The 10,179-nt window shown below is 36.7% G+C and overlaps 2 non-coding genes across 2 annotated transcripts; both read left to right on the plus strand.

Annotated features, from left to right (window-relative positions):
* Positions 1-7,076: 7,076 nt before the first annotated feature.
* LOC145676254 (5S ribosomal RNA) lies at positions 7,077-7,195 on the plus strand. The gene has a single exon (XR_014129350.1). It is a non-coding gene; the product is annotated as a 5S ribosomal RNA (ribosomal RNA).
* A 177-nt stretch (positions 7,196-7,372) lies between these two features.
* LOC145676232 (5S ribosomal RNA) lies at positions 7,373-7,491 on the plus strand. Its single transcript, XR_014129328.1, has one exon. It is a non-coding gene; the product is annotated as a 5S ribosomal RNA (ribosomal RNA).
* The last annotated feature ends 2,688 nt before the right edge of the window (positions 7,492-10,179 follow it).

Raw genomic sequence — 10,179 nt, forward strand, 5'->3', positions numbered from 1 at the left:
ATTGCTAAGTCGGTCACACTACTTTTTCACCCTCCTTGTGCTTATAATTTTCATAATTTAACATGGAAATACTTATCAATAAATAATTATATTACCATGGTAATTAACTTCAATCCTTCCTGTGATTATACGCAAAGTACCATCTTCGTACTGCTTACTATAGTTCAATGAAGGGAATCTATAAAGTAACGCGTGTCGCACACATCTGCCTTGCAAACTCCCTGGCCTACTTCCAATGTATAGACTTTTATTTCAAATCCTGATTTAATTTCATAATTTTCTGTAGATTTTAACATTTTATTACCCAGCTTCTTAATACGAATGACAATCAAGCCTAAATATTTATTCCCTTTAACTTTATTTTTCTTTTTTATTTTGTGCCTTGTTTCATATTTGTTCTTACGTTAGCAATTAACGCACTTACCGTAGTTATGTATGAACAGGTTGTTTCTATATTTATTTTATTCCAAATAAATTAAATATATATACGGATTATTTTATGGTAGTTGATATTTTCTGTTGTTTCCTACGTGAATTGAGAAAACGCACGGACTTTCGCCTAATTCTTGTGCTACTTTCATATGTCTGTATCTGTCGAATGCTGTCGATCTGTCGAAATGTGTATTACTATCTGTCGATTCATCGAGTGAACTGAATTCGTTAACCATTTCACCAGGCGCGCATGCATTTTTTTTTCTTCTAAGGGATCCAAGCTTCGGGGGGCAAGGTTCCAATACTACAAGCCACTATGTCTATATACTATTATTCTGCATTCGAAAACACGATAAATATTCCACTTACTTTTTCACAAAAACATGATACAGACAGAGTACAGATGAAGTGTAAGATCAGATTTATATTGATGATACATCAATATTTTCCCTGTTAATAACTACATTTAATGAGAAAGTCTGCAAATGTATGTTCACTTAGGAACTTTTGCGAGGAGTCCGCACCCGGTGGACACCCCGTGAGTACGCCTCTGCACTTGACTATACTTCGAATTATACTGCAAACAGTTGTATTTTAGTTTCCCCGTTTAGTTCATCGATATCATTAACACAAAGAAAATAGATGTTATAGATGCGTATTCTCAGTTCTCGCTTTATATCCGGACGTCTGCAAAAATCTACTCCTTTTCTTTCTTTCACGCATCCACCAAACTAACAATGATTTGTATTATAATATTTGCGCATAAAATGTATATCTCATACCTTCCATGTTCTCAAGTATTCATAGACAAAAACGGTTACTTTCTGCGAACAAATTGTCCAAACACAGTGCAAATGTCATCTATAGATTGTCCTGGTTCCGTCTGCGTGTACATAACAATGCGTCATAATCATACATTGCACATTAAGGATATCAAATAATCTTCCCAAATTCCTAGATATGCCTGGCAAAAGTTCCGCGTGTTGTAAGGATATTACATTTGTACTACCGACAAGGTGGTATCTTCCAACATTGAAGTTCAATAAACCCCAAATGTGTCGGATATAGTATTTGATTTCTTGTCTCATTGTTTGCGTCAGAGATGTCTTCTCAAGTTAGGATTTACGATACATACAGGATGAGTTGTATATATTGTTGCTGCCAGCTCTATATTAATCCCATATTTGTAAACGAATAAAAACAGTATTCTAATTATAACAATGTGCTCACAATTAATTTTATTCTTAATTGTTATACGTATTGTTGATTAAAAATGAAAATGTTGCTAAGTGAATTTTATTAATATTTTCTGTTGCGTGATATAGGAAGTGAGTGAAATATTGGAGGAATATAGTGTGCGTAGCAGATGATGTGCAGTGGCTTTGGATCGCCTGTGATAAGGTAAGGCATTTGCTATTTTAATTAACACATTTTATATACTGTAATCCTAATTATTTTTATGTGAATGTGCTTACTACTTGTGTATTCAGTGGGACCGATGTTTTAATATGTATGGTCAAGCAGTGTCGAGCCTGGTCAGTGTGTGGATAGGTGACCATTTTTTGTAAATCGATAACATTTAACTTTGTAAACACGGATGAAGTAGAAGTATATTTATTTTATTTTTTACCTCAAATATGTAGGACACTTCTCCTTTGTACATCAATTATTATTATTAGTTCAACTTGTTTACAAGTTAAATGAAAAGAATAGTCGTTATCGTGTGATGATTGTGCTCATTAGGCTAAAGAAGACTCGTGATAAGAAAGAAAAGAAGAACGGTGCTCAAGTTTCGTCACAGCATATTCTCAAAAATTTACAGGCAAAATTCAGTGTTCTGCATGAAAAGGCATATTTGTACGAAAAAAAAAAAAATTCTGCAGACGACAGAATTAAATAAAGTAATACACATGTATTTTACAGTTACTGGTGTAAAATCATTACAAGTGCTTTCCCAGGTGGTCAATAAAAAGCACGAATACTATTTAAGGGAGCCAAAACAGGAGAAAGCTGGGGGCCTGAGCGATAGCAAGAATGTGCGTCCAAAGTGAACAGGAGCGAAGGCGACGCGGGTATACGTATAAGCAAGGGTAGTGGAAACCAGTTAGTTTTCGAGTTTCAATAACACTTGTCATGCATCCATACTAGTAGCGCCCCGCTTGTAAACATTAAGTACACTATGCAAGAATACACCGCCGGTGGAAAATAGTACCTAATACAGTTATCTTTCATATATACTGACTTATTTTACAGTAGTAACCCAACACTAGTAAACGTAAAATAAAAGTGTATAACTTTATATTTAATTCTATCGCCTGGCTTAGTTTTTCACCTGTAAGATGTACTTATTTAGAGCAAGTTTCTTAACTAGCAAATTAAACCGAGAACCACAGCAACCATATATATATTCTTATGATGTACTTTTATTTGAGTGGTGTTCTCTGTCTATTGAATAACATTTTCTCAGTTTAATGCTAGCAAAAAACAAAACAAAATCAAAGTGTTTCTATATAAATTTAGTTCACCGTGTTGTAATATCACATGGAATTGAAAAACGAATAGTCGAACCTCTGCTATCTCGATCAAACTTCTCAGGATGATATACTGACTTACCGCAGAAGTTCGACTGAATACGTTTCTCAGTTCCATGGGAGAACCTGGAGAAGCAAAAGCCTGCGCAACGGAAAATACTAAATAAACTTGTAGAGCAGGTCAAGATGTATCATCATGCCAAGTTTCATTCAGATCAGAGAAGTTTGGCTGCAGCCATTTTCATTACAAAGCACAAAATGGATGGTCCCTAACCTCGAGAATCTTCACAATTGTCGACGAGTTGAACTGCACTCATCTGATCAAAATCAAACTTAAAATGGCAGTTCACTTTCAACTGTTAAATAATATGATATGCAGGCTTCTGCTTTCCTAGTTACAGTCTATCCACTGTGGTATGCATATTAGTAGAAATGTGAGAGTGCATATTTATTAAAGATTTGCTTCAAAAAGCGATGAAAGACATAGGCATTGCCGCGGGCGGTGATAACAAGATGCCGGAAAACGAACAAGCAGAAAGAATATGGGCTGAAGAAGTGTAAACGACGACGCGGCGGCCCGTAAAGGTGTTGCCGTCCTATTAAATGAATAATATCAAAAGAAAGAAAAAAAAAGTAAAAAATTTCGCGCTCGTAATCAAGACAGAAAGCAACTAAAGGAAATCTTTGTTTTACGTCCCACGTTATGCCGCTTAGGCTAAAAGAGGCGCTGATTATGAGAAATGATTGAAATGGTGGTGGAATGAAGAAAGTGGGAGGAAACGGGAGAACCCCGCGGTAACCCACCGCACATAGTTTTTGTCCACCATAAAGTTAACTTGGCGGGGGCTCAAGATAGAAAGACGGTTGCAAAAACAAATAAACGATGTTGCATCCCGTAAAAATGTTGGCGACCTATGAAATCAATATTTTTTCTTAAAGAAAAAAAAAGAATTAAAAAGAGAAAAAAAGGTCAAAATTTCGCGCTCGCTTCGCTCGCGATCAGCAGAGAAAAGAGGACGTGACGCACCCCTAAAAGTGTTGGCGACCGATTGAATAAATATTGTGGGTAAAAAAAAAAAAAAAAAGTCAAAAATTTCGCGCTCGCTTCGCTCGCGATAGACATGAAAAAGGCAACGACGTGACGCCCCGTAAAATTGTCGGCGACCTATTCAATCAATATATTCGGTTGAAAAACAAAGTCAAAAGTTTCCCAATCGCTTCCCTCCCGATCGACATAAAAAAAAAAGGCAACCCCTTCACCTCTCCTTATGCATTCATCAGTAAACATACAACCATAGATCACAATACCACTCACATCACCTATCAGTTCTCCACGTCCATCAAGATCCAATCATCGCCCTGGCCCTTTATGATGATACACAACATTACATGTTATTGTGTGCATTGCCCCGCGTTACAATACATGACCAAAAAAAAGAGAAAAAGAGCTGCACTGCCTTCAGTGTAGACATGTTCGTATTCGTAGAAAATGATTTTAGGTACACGATAGTACAGTAATCTATCTTCACATGCTTCACATGTGAACGATACCTACACATGAAGAGGGCTCCCGAGGTTTCCTTTTCCAATAGGATGGAGCTCCACCACACTTGCAGAATGACGAGAAGTTATGTTAATAAATATATCCCAGAGTGTTTCGTAACTCGCCCTTGGTCCTAATGATGAAGCGTTCTTCAGATGGCCCCGATGTCTCCACACATGATACTATGCGACTTCTTTTCACGAGGCTCTCAAAGATCACGTTTGTGTCCTAACATTCTCTGCAGATATGACACAGCTGCGATAGCGGATCACAGAAGCCTTTCCTCTCCTTACAAGAGACGTGTTCATTCGAGTATGGGAGTAATTCGACTATCGATCAAATATCTCCCGTGTCACGATAGTAGTCACTTTCAATTCTTCTAACGAAGGTAAGAAAAAATGCTATACAAACTTCCTTTCGGTATATAAAGGATTAGGGGCCCAGAGAATATTTTCTTTCAAGAGGATACATTCTTTTTCGAACACCCTGTATATAGATCCTCTAATTATAACTGCAAACAAAATGTTGATTTTGCAATTGCTTCCATGAGAGAATATTCTGTGCACTTTCTTTCTGAAGGGCCGGGCCTAAACGTTTTCCTTAATCATTAAATTTAGTAGTTATCTACAATTACATAGTTTTCCATTGTTCTCAAAATAAAGATTTTTCTCTATGAATTGTTGAATGTTGCTAGGGATATTGAAGTAATTCTTTTTAGTGTTTTTTTCTTTACAATAATGTACTGAACGCCTGCATTAAGGAAGTTCGTGTGTCCATCTTGCAAAATGTTTCGTCTTTTTTCATGCCCACTAAGGTAAATATTCATTTTGCTCTTTTCTCTGTATGCAAACCACATTTCTTAAAGGCAACATTTTCATACAAATGTAGTACTAAAAACTTCTAATTGGCAACATCTGGGCTGCGAAGAGGAAAAAGAAAGAAATCTCGTACGTATTCGCGCGCAATTCGGAATTAGCCAATGAAAAGCACAAAAGCGGCCACCATCTCTCTCTCTTTCTTATTAACGGTTTTGTACTTTCTGCAGTTCTATCAGTGCTGCTAACCTCTTACTATATCATTGAATATGTATGTTTATATATATATATATATATATATATATATATATATATATATATATATATATTTTTTTTTTTTTTTTTTTTTTACAAAAAATCATACTACTACGGAATAATATTAAATGCCTGTAAACCCTCATTTCTGTTTGCACTTTCTGTTACACTACCTTCCCCGAACTTCTTTCAAGTTATTAAGTGCAGAACGGGGAGTTATACATATTTACTTGCGCTTTCACAATATCTGCACATTGTGTAATAATAGGAGACGTATAAAATAAAACTATATACTAATACGTATATATATATATATATATATATATATATATATATATATATATATATATATATATATATATATATATATATACAGTACACATTCCACTATCCGAGGCTTTCCTTTTCTTTTCTTGCTGACGATAAATTACGCTTTTAGAAATGTTGTCTGAAAACAATAAGAATATGTGCAAAAAATACAATCAGAGGTAGAGGTCTTTAACAGGAAATAAGCAAGGGAGTTGAAAAATTTTTTATGCATGTAAAAAATATAGACATGAACCAACTTGTGAAATAAAAAGACCAGAAAACTACTCTTTCTAAATTATGTGTAAACTTTTTACCGAAAACGAAAGTTGCACGAAAGACTTTTTGTCCCTTTTTTGGCCTCCGGTGCTTGGGGTCCCTGGTTCAATCCCAGCTCGTGCCGTGTGAACTTTGTCGTGCATAAAGACCGTGCTCATGGGTTTTCTCGGGTTTCTCCCGTTTCCTCCCACTTTCTTCATTCAGTACTCATCATCACCGTCTCCTTTAGCGTAACCGGTATAAGTATGGGACGTAAATCTAAAGATTTCATTTCATTTCCCTTTTCTGCTCATACTGCTGATTATGCGCGATTATGCCAACATCCAACTCCGCGGATAATCGTGCGATTACTGTATATACAACTAATACAGATACGTAATTACATTATCAGTTACAGTATCGGTTTTTATTTACTAATTTGCCTCACTTTATTTGCATCCCTGCAGTAAATAATTCTTATCGATAATAGTTAAAATGTATATTACATTTTAGTGCTTCACGACTGAATGATCATCTGCCTTACGTTATCTCGCAGCTGAAGAGGATGCTACACTGAAAACTACCTTGCGTTATAAAGGGTAAGTGAAACATATCTTAAAAATATCTTTCATACATTTCATTGTGTACATTAAAGAATGTAAGTTTGCCTTTTTCCTGTAATCAATACTTAATAAAGGATTTATTTTTATTTATTTATATACAATTTCATACGTGGTTCGTGATAGTAAACTCGATAGGACACAGTGGCACTATGAACATCCGAATCACTCATCATTCGAACATTCAAATATTTATTCGAATATTAGTATATTCCAAGTAATGTTAACGACGTTAATATGCTTGCCTTTATAGTTAATAATGTCAATTCTTACTTAAAACATACTTCCTTAACAGGACATTGAAGAAAAGGTAGTTGCCAACGGCCATACCATGCTGAATATACCGGTTCTCGTCCGATCACCGAAGTCAAGCAGCATCGGGCCTGGTCAGTACTTGGATGGGTGACCGCCTGGGAACACCAGGTGCTGTTGGTATACTTTTTCTAATTTTGTTTTTCACAAAGACGAATATTCTCACATCGTTCACCACGATAATTTCGTAATCATGCATTACTTAAAACAATTAGCAACGCTTTCCACGCGCTGGTCTTTTTGAGTATTCACCGACAAACCTACGTAGCTACAATAACTCACTCGAAGCCATATGCATTCGCCAACGGCCATACCATGCTGAATATACCGGTTCTCGTCCGATCACCGAAGTCAAGCAGCATCGGGCCTGGTCAGTACTTGGATGGGTGACCGCCTGGGAACACCAGGTGCTGTTGGCATCTCTTTTTCAAATTTCATTATCCTTCAAGTACGAAAATACTAGAAACATTAATTTTATAGTACTTTCAAGAGATAATTTATCAACATTATTTCATAGCGATTAATCGATATTCTAAGCGTTATACCCACTATTTCTTACACTAACAGCCTGTTTATTTGCACGGCACATTAAAATAACCTGATTTCCGATCCGTGTGCACCTACTACTATACTTAACACGGAATGTATTACCACTTTTTAAAAGTAAATTATTATGACTAAGTGTAGATCTCCGGCGAGTAAATGCCTTTCGTATACAAGCACGACACATCTCCGCTATGTGCTTTACTTTTTTACTAACAGCATATAGAAATTGGATTTCAAGGTGTTTCTACATAACAGAATGAAGCAAATTTCGTGATTTAACTCTTTCGAATAATGTGTTGGTCCTGACAAGGACCGTTTGAAATGAAAAATCTTGAAGAAGATTTTTACTTAGAGCTTGTGTACTTGGTAACAGCCTTCGTACCCTCACTTACAGCGTGCTTGGCAAGTTCACCAGGCAAAAGAAGGCGCACAGCTGTTTGGATTTCCCGGCTGGTGATAGTTGACCGCTTATTGTAATGGGCCAAACGAGAAGCTTCAGCAGCAATACGCTCGAAGATGTCATTAACAAAGCTGTTCATGATACTCATAGCTTTGCTAGATATGCCAGTGTCAGGATGCACTTGCTTCAAAACTTTGTAGATGTAAATGGCATAGCTCTCCTTCCTCCTCCTCTTCTTCTTCTTATCTCCCTTGGAGATATTCTTTTGGGCTTTACCAGCCTTCTTTGCAGCCTTTCCGCTAGTTTTTGGTGGCATGATGACTCACTCGTTCAGCAAAATTAGATGTGTCCGCCGATTTATCGACTTCATTTAAATTACAGTACGTGTTTCAATTCGCGCCAACTGCCTTGCTTTTCATTTGATGCACTCGGGTGCACGCTTGAAGTAGTAACAAAACTCTTCACGTACCTTAAGGGGCACGCCCCAACAGTCACCTATCATAACCAGAAACTCACGTACAGCTCCATCTGGAGTTGTGCGAGAACCTATCCCTGAGGGTACCCAAGGTAGCAGCAGAAACATACGCAAAGACAAAAACTCAGAACATACGCAACAACAAATAAACTTTAACACAGACAGTGATACATTTTCACCCACTGAAGCCACCACAGACCCAGAACAGAGGAGGAAAAACATAAGAATACGACAACAGCGCGCCAAAGCCATAAAAGATAACGCAGACAACGCATTTCGGTCACTGCAACCAAGTTTAGATTCACTTACGTTAATGCTTCATGATTTCAGTGTTCACTATGACAGACGTAAAACGCTGTTTTACGTTCAACGTCTGTTAGAGTTTTACGCTGAGAACAAACATGAATTCTTTTTAAACGTCATAAACTTCATAATCAGAGTCGCCCAAACCGCTGATGGGGCACCGCGTTAGGAAACAAACAAAAATATTAGCTTGGAATGCGCAGGGCATCTCCGAAAAAAAGGACGAATTGGAAAGCTACATAAATGAAAATAGCATCTCTATAGCTTTTGTGTCAGAAACACTGCTTTCAACGCATCACAAATTGTATATCCAAGGGCACCGTATTCTCAGACATGATCAATCAAATACAAATGCAGGAAGAGGAACCTTGGTAGTGGTAAAGTCCGACTATAAACACGAATACGTACCCATTCCCCAATTAAAAACAATGGAAGCCATCGCAATTAAAATATTCGTTAAAAATACTCCGGTTGTATTAGTTGGCATATATCAATCACCCAATACAATCATAGACACAAACGATGTCACGCTTCTTTCCCGCCTGGGAAACAGAGTTTTGTTAATTGGAGACTGGAACAGCAAGCATTCTGTTTTCAAATCAAAAAGAGCTAACGAAAATGGCAAAAAGTTACAAAATTATCTTGAAACATCAAGCATTGAAATACTCACGCAAAATGAACCAACTTACTATCCTCATAATTGCAACAGTAATCCAGATATCTTGGACTACGCATTATACAGGAATATTCAATTACCGCTCTCAATAATTGCTGATGATGATCTCCTTTCAGATCACACAGCAATTATTGTCACAGTAAACTCAGAACAAGACAAAGAACCACCACTAAAGAGACTAAATTATAAGAATGCTGACTGGACCAGGTTCCAGCAATTAATATTAGAAGGACTAAATAGAAAGATTGAAATACAAACAAAAGGAGATATAGATACTGCCGTAAATTTCCTCACCACACTTATTAAAACTACTTCAGAAAAAACTATACCGTCTACAACTAATAAGATAGATTTAAAAACACTTCCCCCGAAAATTTTAGATATGATAAAAACGCGGAACCGACTTCACAAAAAATATAACAAAACTCGAGACCCACTTTATAAAGCGATCGTAAATAGATATAGAGTATGCATAAAAGAAGAAATATCCGCGTATAAAAACCGCATCTTTGAAAATAAAATCTCAAAAATGTCACTAAAAGACGGAAGCGTCTGGAAATATACCAAAAATTTAACTACAAAAAACATTAACACGCCTTGTATACATGGAAAAAACGGATTAGTCTACTCCTCAGAAGAAAAAGCTGAAGCTTTGGCTGACTTCCTGGAGGGCTCATTCAAACCAAATCATGAACTAGAAGATCGTA

The sequence above is a fragment of the Thermobia domestica genome, chromosome 18, assembly GCF_964235325.1.
Source record: "Thermobia domestica chromosome 18, izTheDome1.hap1.1, whole genome shotgun sequence".
In the NCBI taxonomy this organism is placed as follows: Eukaryota; Metazoa; Arthropoda; class Insecta; order Zygentoma; family Lepismatidae; genus Thermobia; species Thermobia domestica.